Here is a 20,805-nt window from a genome sequence, read left to right on the forward strand (position 1 = left end):
TGAAAAACATTACCACAGAAGATATATTGTGAAAAACTGACTATATTTCCCTCCCTCCTATCCCACCTCCCACTTGTTCTATTCTCTACTTTGATCCTGTCCCTTTTCAAAAGTGGGTCCTTCCAACTTCTCTCCCCTCAGCCTGCCCTCCCTTCCATCATCGCCCCTGTCATCCCCTTTCCCCCTACTCTCCTGTAGGGTGAGATACCCCTATTTAGTGTGTATGTCATTCCCTCCCTGAGCCAAATTCAATGAGAATAAGGTTGACCCATTCCCTTTTGCCTTCCTGTTCTTCCCCTCCATTGTAACCATTTTCCTTTGCCTCTTCTATATGAGAAAGTTTACCCCATTCTGTCTCTCCCCATCTCCTCTCATTACATTCCTCTCTCATCTTTTAACTTCACCTTTTAAGTATCATCCATTCCTATTAAATTGGTATTGTGCCCTCTATCTGTGTATACCTGCAAACACATATACACACATTGACATATGTATTCACATGCCCATATACCCTCCTATATATATTCACTTCAGCTATTTTCATACTGAGAAGAGTTTCATCAGTTAAATTTTTGTTTTTCCATGTAGGAATGTAAATAGTCCAACTTTGAAAAGTTCCTTATGATTTCTTTCCCTGTTTACCTTCTCATGCTTCTCTTGCTTCTTGTATATGAATGTCAAATTTTCTATTCAACTCTGGTTTTTACATAAAGAACACTTGAAAGTCCTTTATTCCACTGAATGACCACATTTTCCCTGAAACATATACTCAGTTTTACTAGGTCATTCTTGGTTTTAATCCCAGCTCCTTTGACCTCTGGAATATTATATTCCAATCCTTTCGATCCCTCAGTGTAGAAGCTGCCAGATCCTGGGTTATCCTGATTGTGTTTCCACAATATTCAAATTGTTTCTTCCTGGCTGCTTGTAATATTCTCTCCTTGTTCTGGGAATTTCAGAACTTGGCTATAATATTCCAAGGAGTTTTCTTTTGGGGATCTTTTTTCAGGAGGTGATCAGTGGATTCTTTCAACCTCTATTTTGCCTTCTGATTCTAAAACTTCAGGGCAATTTTCCTTGAGAATCTCTTGGAGGATGATTTCTAAGTTCTTTATTTGATCATAGCTTTCAGGTAGTCCAATAATTTTTACATGACCTCTGATGGATCTATTTTCCAGGTCAGTGATTTTTCCAATGAGATATTGCACATTACCTTCTATTCTTTCATTTTTTAGATCTGTTTAACAGCATCTTGATTTCTCATAAAGTCATTAGATTCCATTTGCTCCAATCTAATTTTGAAGGAATGATTCTCCTCAGTGAGCTTTTGAGATTCTTTTTCCATCTGGCAAATTCGGCTTTTTAAGTCATTTTTCTCCTCATTGCCTTTTTGAGCCTCTTTTGCCATTTGAGTCAGTCTATTTTTTAAGCTATTATTTTCCTCAGTCAGGTTGTTAATTCTCATTTCATAATTTTCTTGCATCATTCCCATTTCTCTTCCCAATTTTTCCTCCACTTCTCTTATTTGCTTCTTAAGGTCCTCTATGGCCTGTAACCAACTCATATTTTTCTTTGAAGCTTTTGTGCAGGACTTCTGACTTCACTGTCTTCCTCCTGTTCCATGCTTTGATCCTTTTCATCCCCAAAAATAGGAGTGTAAAGTTGGGTTGCTCTGTTTATTTTGCTTTCTTTGCCTGCTCATGTTGCCACTCAATCACTTGACCCCTGGGCTTTTTGCCACAGTAGGACTCTGCCACCAGACAGGGGAGCTTTGTCCCAAATGCTGGGGTTTTCTCAGCTGCTGAAAGTATTAGTTGGGTGCCCTCTCTGAAGCCTCCACATGCTCTGGCAAGTTGGTCGCACACACCAGGACCTCTACCCTAGACTGCAATACAGATCCAAGCAGTTTAAATCATGAGAGATTACCCCTCAGACTGGTGCTTGGTCCCCCTACACTCTGCAGGCCAGGAGCTGAAGCTTCCACATGGTGCTGGCTGCGCTGCCGCGGTGCCTTAGAGCCTTGTCGCACCAGCAGCAAAAGCCAACCACACTCCCAACTACTGGATCCCAAAGTCCACACTGAACTGACCCTCACTTTGTCCTTAGCATCTTTGTGTTGATAAAGCTGGAAACCACCACAGCTGCTGGTAATCTGAAGTCCCTCCAGCCAGTGGTTGGTCAGACCTGCCCTGGGGCTAAAACCTTGGGCTCAAGCAGAGCTGGACTCAGCTTCCAGAGCACTGTGCTGGTCACTTGCTGCCGGTCTGCTGGGCTGTCCTCAGCAGAAGGTTAACTTCTCTGTGTCATTTTGTGGGTTTTGTATCTCCAAAGTTTCTTCACAGTCATAGCTTTTTTATTTTAAAAAACAATTTTTAAATCACTGTCACCTCCCAATGACCCCAATCCATCAAATCCCCTTACCCAATTTGTACCAAAGATACACAGTTAAGAAAATATATTAAGTCTAGCACATTTGACAGTATACGTAGCATTTGGCAGACATACACGAATGTTTATCTATAAAGAGCAGAGTGTTTTATCATAAGCTTTCTGGAATGAAAACTTAGAGCTATGTTCATCTGAATTTTGTTTTTACTTTTGTTTCCCTTTATGTTTCCCTTTAAAACTCTGGTCATTTCATATTTCATTCTCTTAGTCCTTCTTTCTTCACTTTGTCCTACAAGTCTTTCCAAGTTTCTTTGAATTTCTCATATTCATTGATTCTTATTGTCCAATACTATTCCATTGTATATTTAAAAACCTTGATGATAAAAGAGACCTTTTGCCTTTATCCTATTCCCTAGCAATTTTTCTGTTTTCAGTCAGGCCTCCACAGCCATCATCTTGGGAGTAACCTATCTGAAGAAAGGGCTTGCTGTTACCATTGCACCAAACATTAACTGCCAGCAACTGTCATGGATATGGTAATTAAACCAACCAACCACACTACTCTAAGGGAGAAACAGAAGGCATGTGTCAGTCAGGTCAAACACTGCCAACATTTTCACCTACCAATTCCCTCTAGCCCTGCTAAAGACAACCCAAAACCCCAAAATTAATCCCACCATTAGTAGTACTCATCCCCCTCAGCCCAGCTTCCACCTATGCTCCTAGAGTATCACTGAGGGCATCAAACCTCATAGAAAAGATATCTGACAATTAGTTCTTCAGGAGAAACAACCCTTCCCTTCTCAAAAGGGTTGCTACTAAAGGACCAGAAAAGGTGTTAATTGCCACAAAATACTTGGCACTGTTAATGTTTCAGTTTCAGAAATGTTGTTATTAATGTAAATGCTATTTCCTTTGGTGCTTCACCCAAAAAATCACCACAGAAAAAAATTGAAGCTATTAGATATAAGCTCCCTCTTTTTTTCCTTTTATTCATCTCATAGAACTCAGATGCCTTCTACAATGCTCTGCAGATAATATGATGGTATAATTATAGAATCCTAAAGGATCAACAAAAAAAACTACTTGAAATAATTAACAATTTTAGCAAAGTTGCAAGATATAAAATAAACTCATATAAATAATCAGTATTTCTATGCATTACCAACAAAGTCCAGCAGCAAGAGATAGAAAGGGAAACTGTTAAAAATAATTGTAGATAGTATAAAATATTTGGGAATCTACCTTCAAGACAAATCCAGGAACTATAGGAACACAGTTACAAAATACTTATCATACAAATGAAGTCATATCTAAACAATTGGAAAAACATTAATTGCTCATGCGTAGATCAAGCCAATATAATGAAAATGACAATTCTACCTAAATTAATCAATTTATTCATTTCCATAACCATCAAACTACCAAAAATCACTTTATAGATCTAGAAAAAAATGACAACAGAATTGATCTGGAAGGACTAAAGATCAGGAATATTAAGGGAATCAATTAAAAAGAAATTGAGGGAAGGTGGCCTAGCCACTCGAGATCTAAAAGTCTATTATAATGCAGTTATTATAAAAACTATCTGATACTAAGAAACATAGTAGTGGATCAGTGTAATAAATTAAGTGCACAACCTATTATAGCAAATGACCATAGTTTGATGTTTGATGTTTGATAATGTTTGATAAACCCAAATATCCAAGCTTTGGGGGCAGAAATTCATTATTTGACAAAACCTGCTGGTAAAATTAGAAAACAGAAGGTATTGAACAATATAAAAAAATATCATGGATTAAGAAATACTAGCAAACAAAACCTGAAAGAAGAGGAAAACTCCACAGTAACTATAAGCAGATCATCCTATGGAGAAATGGATTGGTCACAAGGTTCACAGAATACAAAGAAGCAAGCAAGAAATATTTTTGACGAAATAAAAACTCTGGAGTTGAGATCCAGAAACAGGAGAATGCTAAGGAAATCTGAAGATCTTCCCTACCCTTTAATAGGCCTATGTGATCACATGGAGCCCATGGTGGGAGGAGCTTGCTGAATGGGTGGAGCAGGAAGGTGTAGAGCAGGAAGTGTGGGTGAGACAGAGCTGGGAGACAGAGAGCAGGCAGAGCAGAATAGTTACAGTGAGTGAGAGAGGGAGAGATTTTGCTTAAGGGAGCTTGTTTGTGGGGAGGCCTGATGGAAAGAAGGCTTGGGATGTTTGTGCTTCCTGAGTTGGTGATGTGTTTATACTTTATCTTTAAAATAATGCTTGGGATGTCAGGTGTTCCCTGCATTAGCAATGTGTACAGACTTCTTTGTTACTATGATGTATTTGAATATATGTCTTGATTTCATCTTCAAAGAAGAGATTATGTAATATCTTGCAATTTAAATCTGGGAATATGCCTGCATATTCATAGCAACTTCTGTGGGTATTGCATTGGTGATATAATACTTAAAAGAGAAAGTCAATGCCTTACTGATGTAATAAATTCACTGAAAATTAATAACTTTATAAAAAAGAAATATAAAGATTGAAAAAAATAATGGAAAATATAAGGTATTAATGATTTAAAACAAAAATCCACTTGGGAAGCAGGTCAAAATGAGAAAATTAAGAATAACAGGATGATAAGATTCTTAAAACCATGACCAAAACATTTCCTCCCAATAAAAATCCCTGATTTTCATATTTCAAGAATAATAAATAAAATTTCCCAAATTTCATATAATTGGAGGGCAAGGTAAAATTGAGAATCTAGGGTTCACTTTCTGAAAGAAACCCCAAAATCAAAAACCCTAGGAATGTCATAAAGAAAATCTAGAAATTTCATTTTTTAAAAAGCATCCAGAAAGAAAAAAAAATCAAATTTCAAGGGAGCCCAGTCAGAATCATACAAAAATTGGCAGAAATTAATTTGTAGAAGAAAAAATCTCAGAACACAATATCATGAAAGGCCTTTGTGATTAATACACTAAGGAAGAAATAGCAAGAATGAGTTGGAATTTTTTGGGAGTTTGTAATAGGAGTAATATCTTACTTCCCAATTTTTCTGCTTCCCTTTATAGATTAGTCTAGTCTCCCATCTCCCACCTTAAAATATATTAACACATTGACAATGATTTGATTTGGCAGCTAGATGGTACAGTGCAAGGAGTGGCAGGTCTGAAGTCAGGAAGACTTAGCTTACTTAGTTCAACATTTTTCTGAGTTCAAATCCAGTTTCAGACATTTATTTTCTGAGTAACACTGGCCAAGTCACTTAACCCTGTTTGCTTCAGTTGCTCATCTGTAAAATGAGCTGGAGAATAAAATGGCAAACCACTCCAGTATCTTTGCCAAGAAAACCCCAAATGGGGTCACAAAGAATTGGACACAGTTGAGATGACTAAACAAAATGACTTGATTGTCTAAGGGGATTAAGGACTCAGACTACTGATCTAACATCCTATACAGAAGTTGCAAAGGTATTTGTATACTTGAGTGGTTGATCCTGATGAAAACTTTATTCAGTTGTAAATCCATGCATGAACAGCTTTCCAGAGGACTGCTGCTGTGAACAGCTTTTCAAGGTTCTGATTTCACAGTATAGTGAACTCTCTATTCAATTAAAAAATCAGAACAAAACATTCACAGAAAATCAACGTACACCATTCACAATGTTACAACTTATCACAGAAAAGCAAAATACAGCATTCACCATTCAACAACTTATCACTCAAATGGCCACACAGCTTTCACCAAAGTGGTCACATAGTTATAAACAAAGTACAAAAGTTTAATAACTTAATCATCCAACCATCCTTAAGGAGGTTTGCCTCCTTAAGGGACACGAGTACCAAAGGTCAAAGTCCTCCACCCATGGGGCACTATAAGTTACAAATCAGTCACTATTCTCTCATCAGTCACTGTGCAATAATCAGTCACTACTTAGCATACACAGAGAGGTCTTTTCATCTTGACTTGAGGCAGTTAGCTCCTCCTACCTGAATCCACCAAACTGTCATCTGGGTTCAAAGGCAGACAGCTCCCAGTTTCTTGTCCATCTCTCCATGCAGTTCCTGCTCCACATTGAAGCTCCCAGTGTCCAGTCCATTTAAAATTCTTCACAGTCTGTTCCTGGGAAGACAAGGCTTAACAAAGCCACAAGAAATCAGCAGCAGCTCCAGCTGGCCCTCGGAAGTCTTCAGCACCATAAGCTCTGTTCTCAAAATCAAAATCACTATATCCAGCCTCCACATGGCTTGCTCCAAGAAATTCTGTCTCACTTCCAAATTCTCATTCCTCTTCTCAGTTCTTCTTAATTCTCAGTTCAGTCTTTAGTCCGGCAGCAGCTGCCCTGCCTCTGCAATGCTTATCCCAAGACTGGCCAGCTTGTGCTCTTTATTATATACAGTATAGCTCCTCCCTGTTCAGCCCCTTCCTGTTACATCAGCAACAGGCGTTTATACCTCCTGTTTCTTTACAGAGGCTTAATTTTAAACTAGGTGCTAAGTACCTGTCAGCTTTCCAATGCAGAGGGATCTTCAAATTCCATTACCATTACATTAGTTGAACCAGGTCAATGTGTTTTTAATGCCAATTCTTGTTCTCCTCTAACAGCTAAGTAAATCTCCTTTTTGTTACTGATAAATGATCTATGTCTATCTCATTTTGTTCCAAAATTGAACTTATATTATCAGGGGACCGAGTCAGGCCCATCGTACGATATGTTCATGAGAAAAGGAAAAAAAGAAAAAGATAGTATGGCATAGTAGTTGGCATACTTGTCTTAGAGTCAGGAAGACCTGGTTTCAAAATTATTTCTCAGATACTTATTAGCTATACAAGTCACTTAACCTCTTTGCATCCTAGTTTCTTCACCTGAAAAATGAGTGATTTGACATAATAGCCTTTCTGGTTCCTTCAAGCTCTAAATCTAATATTGTATCATGAGAGCGAGCAAACATTGAGGAAAGTTGGGAGAGAAGTTGAACTTATCATTTAGTTCAACTTGATAAAGAAAGGTTGAACACACACAGAGCTTGGGTGGAACTATATTAAACTCTACAGGGAAACATGTAGAAATAGGGAAAGAGGAAAGAAAAGTTTAAGAAGAATGGTAGAGTCATTTAATCATACCAGCCTACTGTGTGGAAGACCTTGTTGTCTTTGATGTCTGACCACGCTCCAAGAGCTCCACAGAGCCTTCATGACACTTGGAACAAAGTGTGCTCATCCATTCATTCACTGGGAGAAGTCTTCACATGCTTGGGATAGACATTCCCTTAACTTAGTGATGGGTTTTAGACCTGTCAGTTACCCTCAAGTTAGTTTAGCCTATGTGTTGAGATAATCTTTGCATAGTGTGGCTACTCCACATGCTACAGCTTCTTGGAGCCACAGGTGAGAGTTAAACAAGTGGACCCCAAAGGTGGATGAGCAGCCCTGAAAAGGCTTGGCAAGCCTTCACACCAGAAGTACTTTTCCTCTTGATAACCCATGCATCTCATATGATTGTAGAAGAGAGATAAAGACTGAATCTGTGTTTAATTGGTATACAAAACTCCTAGATGAGGAAGCTACTTCTAATTTAGGTCAGCTCCCTCTTTTCAATGTAAAGTCTTAAGGAGCTGACTAGATCTTTAAGAGGTTCAGTGTCCAGGGTTACATGGCAAGTATGTATCAGAGATAGGAGATAGGAGACATAACAGATTTAATATATCAGAAGATCATCAGGTCATATGTAGAGTTGAAAGAGACTTTAGAGGCAATTTTGTATATAGAGACACCCCTCTTTTTATCGAGGAGAATACTTATTCCCAGAAGTATTAAAAGATTTGCTCAAGATCATAGATAGAAGAGATGGAATTTTGGTCTTGGATCCCTCCTCCCTTGTTGAATATTAGGTTTGAATCTAAGTTATATAATTCCATTTTATTTAATACGTATGTATGCATAGCACAGAACAACAATAAGGTAATTAAAATAAATCTTATTTTACCATAATTTTTTTTCAACTTAAAGTAAGTCACACTATTTTTAGTTATACAATTCTTATTATCCTATTTCCTTTGGGGAAATCAATTTAAGCCAATTTAGCAGTGTGACATAAACAAAATTTAACTTATAGGGAAGAGAACTGCATTAATCTTCTAAATAATATGAATTTGGGGTGCCATCCATTCATTCATTTTACATATGTTTATTTGAATAAATATGAAAACTTTGAACAGAGTTCACTGCTAAGTAGAATCAGTACATTGAATTATATTTTTAGAATTATGTAATTGCTTAAGTATTGCATTCCTATTAACTAGGGCCCTACGGTTTTATAGCTTCTCTAACTTAATTGGTAAACTAGGCAGTGCTTTTAGAGCCTGTTTGATGTTTGTATACTTTATGTTTATAGAATATTATGCATGTCCAGTTATAGTTCTATCTGTACTTAATGAATAACAAAATCCTAAAATAAGCAGTTAAATTTTCAGTGATAGAGTAATAATTAAGAGAAACACTCTTTGTAAGAAAATGCCCAACTAGCAGGCAGTGGCCTAGAGAGGCAATTTTATAGTGAAAAAATATCATTTTACAATTATATGGCTTTCCATGCTAACCCCGAGGGCAGAACTGAGGAGTGAGGGTCAGTATCTTCTACATTCAAGTTCAGAGAGTCCCCAGAGACTGCACATATTTAAAATTGGGTCCTTGAATATTTTCCATCAACTGACATACTTTTTCCAGCTAAAGAGCATACTTTTCCTTTAGTGTACAATTGCTTTTGATATAGGCCTAATGCAGACGTTTTTGTCATAGCTTCCTCAGAAGCACAAGGTCCCTAATTTGAAAAGATTACTAACCTGGGCCTAAGAAATCTTTCTGCAATCTCATAGTTAGCCTAGGCTCTACCCACAGATATTTCTGATTTAAATCATCCCATAAATCAATCTGCTAGCTAGCCTTCCCTGTTTATTACAGAATTTATTCTCCTGACCAATTCCTTTTTCTGTAGGCTGAAGGAAGAAGTCCAGGCTCATTTAGTTGCTATCTTCTACTATCAGATTAGGTGTTTTAAATAATCAAATGGGTGAGGTAATTCCTGGAATACTTTCAGAGTGGTCTCCCCAGGTTTAAACTTGTCATCAATTATCTTTACCATTTTTTTCAGTGCCTGGAACATACTAAATAAATACTAGTTGACTAACTTTTAATTCCATTATAATGTTTATTTTCTAAATTCACTCAACCTCATAAAACTTCTATATTTTTTATACCCATCACACAGCAACACATTCCAAATTAATCAATCCTCATTTTTCCCCCAAAAGATTACTCAATGAATATAGTACACAGAAAAACAATAGTGCTAAATTAACTTTAAATGTGTCTAAAGTGTCGATGGTAGGAAATATTTGGATGAAGAGGAATACTAGCTAACCCTCTTCCCTTTGACTCTCATGTTCATGTGAGTGAGGGCATTTTTCCTAACTCCACCTTTTCAGTAATTCCCTCTCTAGCCGACACCCTTCCTTAGCTCTACCTAGTTGGGGGATGGATGGTTTTCTTTGAAATGGAATAAGGAATAAAACACTGGGAAGAAAAGAGCTGCCCAAGGCTACTGTTCAAAAGTGACCCCTTCTGATCTTATTTACTGAGTCTACTCTTCCCACCAGAGCAGTGATGACTATGATTGAAACTGTTGTTGTTGCTGTTTTGGGGGGGAGGATTAGTTTTTAAGGTGAGGTTAGATTCACTTAATCTTTTCCAAGTTTTGGAGGAACTATAATAATAAATCAATATCAATAAAGTATCAATAAAAGTATTAATGTTCTAGCTCCCAGTACCACCTTAGCTGTTAAACACCAAGTTTCTCTCTCTCTCTCTCTCTCTCTCTCTCTCTCTCTCTCTCTCTCTCTCTCTCTCTCTCTCTCTCTCTCTCATTCCCTCCCTCTCTCCTTCCCTTTCTCCCTCCTTTCCTCCCTCCCTTCCTCCTTTTTAGCAAGTGAAATACAATTAGACAAATATTATTTCATTAATCAAAACAACACATACTGGTGTTATAGAAATTACTTTTTTGTACCCGAAACATGAGCAAAACCCAAGTAACAATTTTTTTGCTTTTTGGAGGGTAATTTGGGGTTAAGTGACTTGCCCAAGGTCACACAGCTAGTTTTTGTGTTAAGTGCCTGAGGCCGGATTTGAACTCAAGTCCTCCTGTCTCCAAGGCTGGTGCTCTATTCACTGCCACCTAGCCACCCCCCAAGCAACAATTTAGAAGTGAACCCTTTATTGGTGCCACGTTGGCTGGTTGGAGCCCTACCCCAAATCGAACAGTGTGAGCCACCTGCAAAGGCTCAGCTTTTAAAGGCAACCCACATGGCCAATGGTTAAGTATTATGTAAGCAGGAACTTGCAGAGGGTAAAATTAGTGATTGGTCAGTACACATTTTGAAACTCCCTCACCTGCCAAGTTTCCCAAGGTAGATCTAAATTTGGCAGTTTGCTTACTTCTGGGAGGGAGAGCTGGTTGGGGGAGGGGACCCAGAATGGAGCCAGGTTAGTCTTGATTCAGGTTAGTCTCAGTTGGCTCAAGTTCAGATAGTGGAATGAAATGAAACACTCATGGAAGATCTGGCAGTTAGCAAAAGAAAGTTTAATTAGCCATAGCAAAGGAAAGATATTAAACAAATTACACAAGGATATTTAGTGAGGCCTCTGTTGCCCCTGGCAGTCCCATGGTAAAGCATCTTGGAGATTATTATTATTAATTGTGGATACTAGGAAGTGATGCCAATGGCTCAAGTCTTTAAATTCCTGAGCCAATTAAATCTTAGGAATAGTTTTTAATACCCTTTAAGGAAAAGAACTAGTTTAGCCCACACAACTGCGTATTCTGATTAATATTCTTTCTATCAGAGCTGACTTTTACAGAGTAGATGACAGAAATATAAAATAGACTCTTTCTCGGGGAGAAGAAAAGAGGACTTTTACCATTTATAGTTCCTAGAAAACAGAGATAGTTACAGTCTTTCTTTCATGGTTCCAGATAGCCCCAATCATTTAGCTACAGTCCTTTCCAGATTCTCAGCACCTGATTGGGTGGTAATAATCACATTACCAATAATATTATTAGCCAAGGTGGTCAATATTGAGAACCCAGCATGCCATTCTCCCATCCTTTCTTTCATTTGTGTCATATTCTCCTGAAAGAAGATTGAAAGAAGATAAAGATAGTTTTGCCCTTTTTGAAAGCTTTCATTTAGTATTTTATTTTTCCACAATTACACATAAAAACAATTTTTAACATGCATTAAAGTATTCATTTTTAAAACTCTGAGTTCCAAATTCTCTCTTTTCCTCCCTCTCCATCCTCCTCCATTGAGAAGGCAAACAATTCCATATAGGTTATACATGTGTAGTCATGATTGCTTGACTTTTGAGAGATTTCTGACCACCTGTCAGCAAGTGTAATTAAGAGAGGAACTGTCTTTTCCTATAGAAATCATAACCCTTCAGTTCCCAGGAACTCATACATCCCATTCAGTATCATATTATAATAGCACAATGAGGCAAAGTTGCACACAATCTACATAGCACCTGATACCCTAGGCCCCAGGGTAAATGTAAGATCACAGAAACTTTGGTAATCCTGGGCAACCTGGCCAGACACAAGACAGCTCTTTGGTTCCTTACATGGAAATCATGTCTTACAGATATGACAAAAGCAGGCTATATCATCATAATACAATACCCAAGTATATTTAAGATCTACTCTTGTCAGTATTCCCTCCTGTGATGGAGATCATGTCCAGTCAAACCTGCTCATCCTGGGCGACTTTTGTCTATATGCTTTCATAAGTTCCCAATGGAAATCTCTCCAACAAGCTTGAAACTTACTTGTGGTCTCCTGACAATTCAATGATAGAAATGGCACTTAGAGATCGTCCATAAGTTATGCCTTGTTCTTTTTTTAGGTCTTTTTTTTTCAAGTAAAAAAAAGTATTTTTTTAATTAATCTGTTCCTTCCACTGCTGCTCCTACCCACTGGGGTAATTTTTTTTTAAACTTCTCAATAAAGAGTTACATCATCAGACAAAACAAATTCTCATATTAACCACATTCAAAAATTTTTGTATTTTTAAGTTCTTCACTTCTTTGTAAAGAGGTGAATAGCACGTTTCATCTTCATTATTTTGGAGTTGTGGTTTGTCATTCTATTGATCAGTTCTAAAGTCTTCCAAAGATTTTTTTTCATTCTATATATAGTTCCCAAATTTCTGCTTACATCTGTCTGCCCCAGTTCATAAACATCTTTCCAGTTTCCTCTGAAATTTTCCATTTTGTCATTTCTTACACCACAATAATATACATATACTATTATTTATTTATTCTCCAGTAGGAAGATAGCTCCCTACTTTCCAATTTTTGCCTACCATGAAGAGTCACTATAAAAGTTTCTACATATAGATCCTCTTGTCTTTTTTATTATTTCTTTGGGATCATGGGACTAGTGGTGATATAGATGGGTCAAAGTGTATGGTAACTTTCTAGACTTAATTCTAAATTTCTTTGCAAATGAATAGAACAATTCATAGCTCCAACAACAGCACTCTAGTATGCCTGTTTTCCCATAGCACTTACAATATTTGTCATCTTTATATTTTGTTATCTTTGCCTGTCTGATAGACATAATGAGAAACCTCAAAATTACTCTTATTTGCATTTCTGTAATTATTAATGATTTAGAGCATTTTAAAAAGTGATTCAACAGCCTAAATTTCTTACTCTGAACACTCCCTGTTCCTGTCCTTTTGCCATTTAGTTATTGGGGAATCATTCTTAGTCTTATAACTTGAATCAGTTTCTTATATATCTTAGAAATGATGCTAAACAGAGAAATTTGTTTATTTTTCCCCAGTTACCTGTTTCCCTTCTAAATTATCGCTGATTTATTCCATATTACCATCTCACTTTTTGGTAACACACTTTACACAATTTTTCCTTTAAAATTTCTCATTTATAATGCTTTTCAGTATGCTCATGTCCACTATCTCTCTCTTCATTGCCCTTTGGGTGTTCCTCAGCTTGATAATTTTGGGGAGTCTAGTGCTCTATGACTCAGAACCAACATCATGAGACTATTTGTATTTGGTTCAAAAAGTTTGACATTATTAATAAAAATTCCGATTTCCCAAAAGGAAATCCTTCTCTGCTATGCTATACTTACACACACACACACACACACACACACACACACAAAGAATTCGATAGGTTGTGCATCCAAGTGTATAGCATAGACTAGTCAATGGACTTTATTTAATGACACAAAAATTTGCTGCTGCCACCCACCCTGGCTCCCCAGACATTAAAGAAGTTAGAAACTTTAGGACTAATTATTCATTAGCTGAAAATATATAAGCTTCCTGACTTAAACTTGTATACTATCAAGCAAAATAATTTTAAAACAAAGAAAACAAAGTTGTATGTTGTTTCTTATAATAACATGACTTACATTAATCTGAAATAAAATCCATTATAATACTGAAACATTCATTTCACTTTTTTTCTCTTCTTCTTTTTTGCCTGTATAGAGATCTGTCACACAATTAAGCTATTTTTATATTCTAGATATGAAACTTAAAACAAGTGACTCTCCTGAAGGTCAAGGAATAAAATATCTAGGTAATTTTCCTCATAAATACTGGGTACTTCTTAAACCTCCACCATCATTCTAAAAGTAGAAACAGAATCATACAAAGCATTTAGGTGGATGGGTTTGAGTTGTTTTGTTTTTTTTTTTAGAATTAATAAGGTATGTGTGGGTGGGAAAAAAGCTTTTACAACTTTGTTTATAAGGAATGTCGTGGTGGGTAGTTAGATAGATTGGGTAAGTGTGGGTAGGCAGCATCCAATGGAAACAAGTCAGTTTAGTAACATTAAATTTTTATTTACCTGAAGATTCCTTCAGAAATTTAATAGGTTGGGGGAAAATATACAGCTCTTCTCCCATGTCACTTCCAATCACTCATTTTTTCTCAAGGTCACCTATTCCTTTAGTTTACTCACAGGTGCACTAAACTTCCTTTAGCAGTTAGCATTCCACAATCATCTCCTTTGGCATTCTTCTCTCTGCTACTCCCATGCTTCCTTAATCTGCCAACTCATAAACTCAGGTCAGCTTTACCATCTACTTTATCTATTCCCATTCCCAGAATGAAGAATGTTTATCTAGTAGGAAAAAATTGTTTGCTACTGATGAAAGATTTAGAGCCCTCAAGACATGGTCCTGTATGAATGTAGGAAGCATAGTTTAGTTTTTGCTTTTTGTTGTTTGTTTGATTTTTAAAAAGAACCATGTATTTGAAGTCATAAAAACTGGGTTCGAAACCTCCCTCAGTTGCTTATTGGTTGGTTAACCTTGGGGAAGTCATTTGACTTCTCTGACTTTGTGGTTTCCTAATATGTAAAACAAAAAAGTTGGATTGATTAATCACTATTGTTCTTTCCAGTTCTAATTTTTTTTAATACAAGCTAAATGTGACTTGGTTCCTAATGTGACAATTCAGTAAACTTTTATTCACCTGTTACTGATTTCCTAGAACATTTTTCATGAAATTATTTTGACGTGTCAAGGTCTTAATCTCACTCATTTCTTCATCTTTTATCCTACTCTACTAAGATAATCAAAACCATTCTAGGATTGTTTACTCCCCAATTTACCCAAGTCTAATTAAACTCAACATTTCTGTGTATGTGTATGTGGAGGGGGGGGAGGGTAGGAGAAGGGGGTGTGTATTAGAAAGATCCAGGGCAGCTAGGTGGTGCAGTGAATAGAGCACCAGCCCTGGAGTCAGGAGGACCTGAATTCAAATATGACCTCAGACACTTAACACAAAACTAGCTGTGAGACCTTGGGCAAGTCACTTAACCCCAATTGCCCTGCCTTTCCCCCTCTAAAAAGGAAAAACAAAACAAAAAAAAAAGATCCAAGACAGGAGAAGGCCTTTTTAAAGCATAGGAAACCTGATATTTTTTTTTTCTATACTAAGCATCACAAAAATGAAAGTGATTGTATTTTAACAGATAGGAAAAACTTTCTTACATATATGGGAGTCATTCCTGAATCAACTATATGTGTAGAGTTAGACCACTAATGACGTAGAGCAGCAATCAAAATTAAGTCTAAGGCTAGAAAAATAACAATGATGAGAAAAAGATGGGATTTTAACTGAAAAAAAAAAACCTCAGTCCTAAACAAATTTCAAAGAAGCTATTGACAACAAAAAAAGGGTAATGAATGTAACAGAAGACATCAAAACAAATTATCATAATTTCATAATAAAACTTAACTCACATAAATTAGTTGCCATCATGAAGAAACCAAAAGGACATTTAAAAAGTGTTAGGAAAGAACTTGGCCAATTTGCAAAGTAGAGACAGCAGTTAATGGCAAAAGCAGTTTAGAATATATACTCATTTGTTGAATACTATAGGGAAGGGTGATGTTATATTATGAACAGTTATCACCTCATTAATTAGGAAAAAGGAGTGGAAAGTACCATCAATTCACAGAAATAGTGATTTATTGCCAATGGATGTTTGCAAATAATTTTGAGGAGTTTCAGATTTTCTTTTTCTCAGATCCTCATTTTAACAGCTCAGTTTCTGAAGGTTGAGCTAACCTTCTCCTCTATCTAGACTCAATCCAGGTGGGGTAGTCATTTGTGTTCTGCTGAGCCTTGGGTGAGGCATAAATTCTTTCAATAAATTGCCCAAGGTTGATGGGAGCTTCGAAGTGGATGGCAAAATTAGAGTTGAGGTCCAACGGTTATTGCATTAGTCACTTTCTCATTGTTAACCAATCAGTGTTGAGTGCCACCCTAGGGAAACTATTTACTACCTTCCTGATATTCAGCAAATGACTTAACTTCTTTGGGCTTCAGTAGCCTCTCCTACAAAATGAGAATTGGACTACTTAATTTCTGAGATCTTTTCTAGCTTTGAATCTATGGACCTATAAAGTGCTTTGATGTTCTCTTAAGCAACTCTGTTACAAAATAAAAGCATATTTTTAAGAATCAAATTTTAAAATTTACCAAACCTCAAAAGACACTTAGAGATTTACTTTTTTTCCTATAATAAATGAAATATAAATATTTTTAAAATATGTTTAGATATTTTAAAAATAATAAAATCCAAGCAAATGAAGAGTGTCAATGCCCTCTAATGGATACTAATTGAGGCTATAAGTCAGTTTTTGAGGCAGACACACAAAAAAACCAAATGTTCTCACTAGGAGTGAATGCCTTTGTTAAATATTACAGAGCATATTCGGCTGTATGGTACATTCATACACCACACATTCAATTCCATGAAGGAATCATGGCATTCATAGGGCAACCCTTTGTGTAACATATTACTGTCTATAGTGAAAAAACAAAAAGGAACAAACAAAACCAATGGTGAAACATTAGCACCTTAGGCATTATTTTCAATTTAGTGTATCATTTTAAATACAAAATATGTTTAAGAAAAACTGTATAATGAAACCCAAATGATTATATTATGAAATGGAATATATATTTTTGAAAATGTAGCATAATAAGCCAGCGACATGGTACACAAATTCAATACATCAAAGGATCCCTTTTTGAGACAGGTTTGCTATTAAATTTCATTCACCAAGTCCTGGATTAAAAGCATTTCAATGAGGATATAGGAAGCATTGAGAAAATTACACTTTCTTCTAATATGAGGCCATCATTTTTGTTTGTGATTTCCTTTTTCTCTTAAATACCCAAATTGAACATCTAAGTGGAAGGCCTTTCCTTCATTACTCTTATGTGAAATCCCATACATAATTAGTGTAATGCTAATAGCAAACCAAATGATTGAGATACATAGTAGTCTTTTATTGTCAATAGGTCATCCTTCAGACTTTCTTCTTGGTTTGCTGAGTGGAAGGCAAGTCATAGTCATTTATTACACTTAGAGAAATGAACATGTAAAAAAATTAATGCTAACAACCCCTTACTTCAGAAACCAGAACCAAACACTCAGGAAGAACACAAAACACACCAAATGGAATGTTTCATAAATTTATATCTCCAGCAGTTTTTCAGCCAGGATATCTTTAGAACAATTTTATATAACAGCAGGAAAGGTGCTTAGCTGTGATTAACAGCTTTCTTTCTCAGACTGAGGAAACTCTACAATTTCACTACAGTCCCTAACCTTAGTATTTATTGCATCAGATGATCTATCAGAATCTATATTAAATTCATTTAATATACCTATTGTATTATCTTTTTTAAACTTATAGTGACAAGTGGTTTTATATTTTATATGCTTTATTCCCTTTTTTCCAGTATAAACACATGCACCTTGAAGTTCAATGACTATTCACATAAAACTCTCATGATTGGTGGACACTGATTACTCAATGCTCTATACCTACATGAGAGATGAAGTTATTGAGAACTTTGGGAGGATCCAGGATTTCTGGTTTTAAACTTGTAGAGAGAAAATATATAGATCTAGATTCTCTTCAGAAAAACATTTCTTAGAGAGATTTTTAGTCTTGGTCATGTTCTTATCCCCAACTTGTTAAACTAGAAATGTTCAAGAAATTTTCCCCCTGGTGTCTGGGATTTTGACTGAATTGAGATATATATCTCTCAATAGGTGAAATCATTTACTTTGTGAATTGTCTGGTATATTCCTAACTTCATACCTTCTCTGATTTGTGTTTGCTATTGGTTTGGGGGAAAAAATAGGTTTACTTGCTATTAACTGTATGTGTTTATTATGTTGTTTGTTTTGTTTTGTTTTTGCCTTTTGGAGGACAAATGGGGTTAAGTAACTTGCCCAAGGTTACATGGCTAGTTTTTTTTGTGTTGTGTCTGAGGCCAGAACCGAACTCAGGTCCTCCCAACTCCAGGGCTGGCGCTTTACTCACTGTGCCACCTAGCTGCCCTGTACATGTTTATTATGGAGCTAACATTTGATGGGAAGAGATCAAGATGTAGATACTTTGCCCAGGGCACTTCTTTCTCATTTTGGGATAGTTCTGAGGAGCTCAGTGTGAACCTACAAATTATTTCCTCTAGAATAACAATATTTAGAGAGAAAGATGTAATTCTAACCTGCTACTCTTTGTCTGAGAACAGCATAATGGCCAACTTCTGGTGACAATTACCTGCTTCTTGTCCTGGCAGGTGAGGCTCCATTAAAGGAAGATGAGTGGAAGTGACTCTTGGATGTTTATTCATGTCTCTCTGAAAGCCAAGTCTAGACAAACCCATGGGAAAACACATCACCTACGTGAGCAACACGCATTCATAACCCCTTACATCTACTTCATGACATATCCAATTTGTTTCTTTGAATTTATTTGCTTATATGTTTCATTGAATTTATTTCTTTTTGTACTGATATTTTTGTTATGTTTGAAATAGAACTTAATATTTTCCTCTCCTTAAAAAATTAAGAAAACTGAACATTTTTAATAAAGTAATATTGATATAAAATATTATCATTAATATGTAAGTTTCTTGGGAATAGGTATAATATCATTTATTATATTTATATCCTTAGTGCCTTATGTAATACAGTGCTTAATAAATACTTGTTAACTGATTGATTTAAAAATAGAATTATCATTCTTCTACCAATAGCATGAATATATTCCTAAAGTTTCCTAAATTGAACAACATAGAAATTCACCTAAGAATAATTTCAAATTATATTTTGCAATGCATATTATGCACATTACACAGTGCATAAAAGGGTAGCTTACCTCCCTCAGCAATTTAAAGTTAATTCCACATCTTTGCAAAATTAACTACTCACAGAATATGGGAATGGGACAGCAGGAGGGAATGTTAGAGAATAGGAGGGATAGAGATGATACAAAAAAGAAGAAAATAGAATCAATTAAATATTTTTAAAAGACACAACAGAAGAGAGTTTAGAAGGTGATATGGATAAGTATAGATAGATAGATAGATAGATACATAGATACATAGATACATAGATAGATAGAGATAGATAGATAGATAGATAGATAGATAGATAGATAGATAGATAGATAGATAGATAGATAGATACTGGATATAATAAAATAAATGGTTTTATGTACAAATCTTTTTCTGGTTTTCTTTGTATATGGAAATCCTCATTTTTAAAAAATTATTTCTTAATTCATAATTTTAAACCTTGGAAACTTGTAGGCAGCTAAGGACAATGCAACCCCACCCCCAGGTTAACAGAACCTAAATTTGAATTCCATATTTATCCACATAGATAAACTTCAAAAATTTCCAGTTTTTCTTTCTCATTAGCTCTGATAGGATATTTGTCTTCAGAATTTCACACTTTAGGGTTTGTCATTTTTCCTGGGCTGACTTCTATAGATTTTAAGTAGTTAAGAGTCCTACCTAGGTTTCCCCAGAAACTTTTCAAATCTGTTCTGTCAAAATCTAGGGTGAATTTCAGACTCTGATGAGATTTTCTTTCTTTTTTTATTACTTGCTTTAAAGGGGAGTGGTCACTTACCTCTTAGTCCACATAATTACTACCCTAATTCCACAAGGACCATGGACTCAGCTAAGTGAACTTGTACTTGGACTCAAGGCTCATTTTTCTGTTTCATGTTTCCTTTACATAGTAGCTGACCAAAAATAGCTTCTAAGCACTTTGGAGAGGTGGAGCCAAGATGGCGTATTAAAGGCAGGGACTCCCTTTCTTCACCAAAACCTTCCAAATACCTTTTTAAAAATTATTTTAGGGCAGAGTCACGATGGTGGAATAGAAGCAGGACCTCCCTGCTGGGCTCTGGCTCCAACCTTCCCCAATCCATGTAAAAAGGGGACCCTAAACAAACTTTGGAGCTGCGAAACCCACAAAATGACACATAGAAGCTAACCTCCCACTAAGGACAGCCTGGCAGGCTGGCAGGAATTGGCCAGCACAGTGCTCTGGGAGCTGAGCATGTGCTCTGGGAGCCAAGGCAAGCCCCACCTGGAGGTTTAGCCCCAGGGCGGGCCTGAACCACCACTGGCTTGAGGGACTCCAGATCAGCAGCAGCTGTGGCCGTTTCCAAATTTCTCAACACATAGATGCAAAGGACAAAGTGAGAGTTCAGTGCAGTCTAGACTTTGGGACCCAGTAAGCGGGAATGCGTGGCTTTTAGCCCCAGGGCGAGAAGCCACTGAGACACTGGCACAGCCAGCCAGCAATACATGGCAGCTTCAGCTCCTGGCCTGGAGAGTGCAGGTGTGTAATGGGAATGCAAATTTGGAAGATCTTCCCTGCCCCTAGGCTAAAATGCACCTGAAGCCTGGGGAGGGAGGCTTGTTTTTCAGTAGATACTTCTTGATTAGCCAGTGAGTCAATAAGGTTGTTACATTCTCTGAGCCAGGAGAAGGCTATATAAG

At 36.5% G+C, this 20,805-nt stretch overlaps 1 long non-coding RNA gene across 1 annotated transcript in view; it reads left to right on the forward strand.

Annotated features, from left to right (window-relative positions):
• Window positions 1-18,897, forward strand: part of LOC138159147 (uncharacterized) — a 24,906-nt gene extending 6,009 nt beyond the window's left edge. The window contains exon 2 of the long non-coding RNA XR_011167821.1: window positions 18,586-18,897. This is a non-coding gene — a long non-coding RNA (uncharacterized lncRNA). The remainder of the gene's footprint in view (window positions 1-18,585) is intronic.
• The last annotated feature ends 1,908 nt before the right edge of the window (window positions 18,898-20,805 follow it).

The sequence above is a fragment of the Petaurus breviceps genome, unplaced genomic scaffold (genome assembly GCF_028583685.1).
Source record: "Petaurus breviceps papuanus isolate PSGF00001 unplaced genomic scaffold, PetGlider_PUasm1.0 175, whole genome shotgun sequence".
NCBI lineage: Eukaryota > Metazoa > Chordata > Mammalia > Diprotodontia > Petauridae > Petaurus > Petaurus breviceps.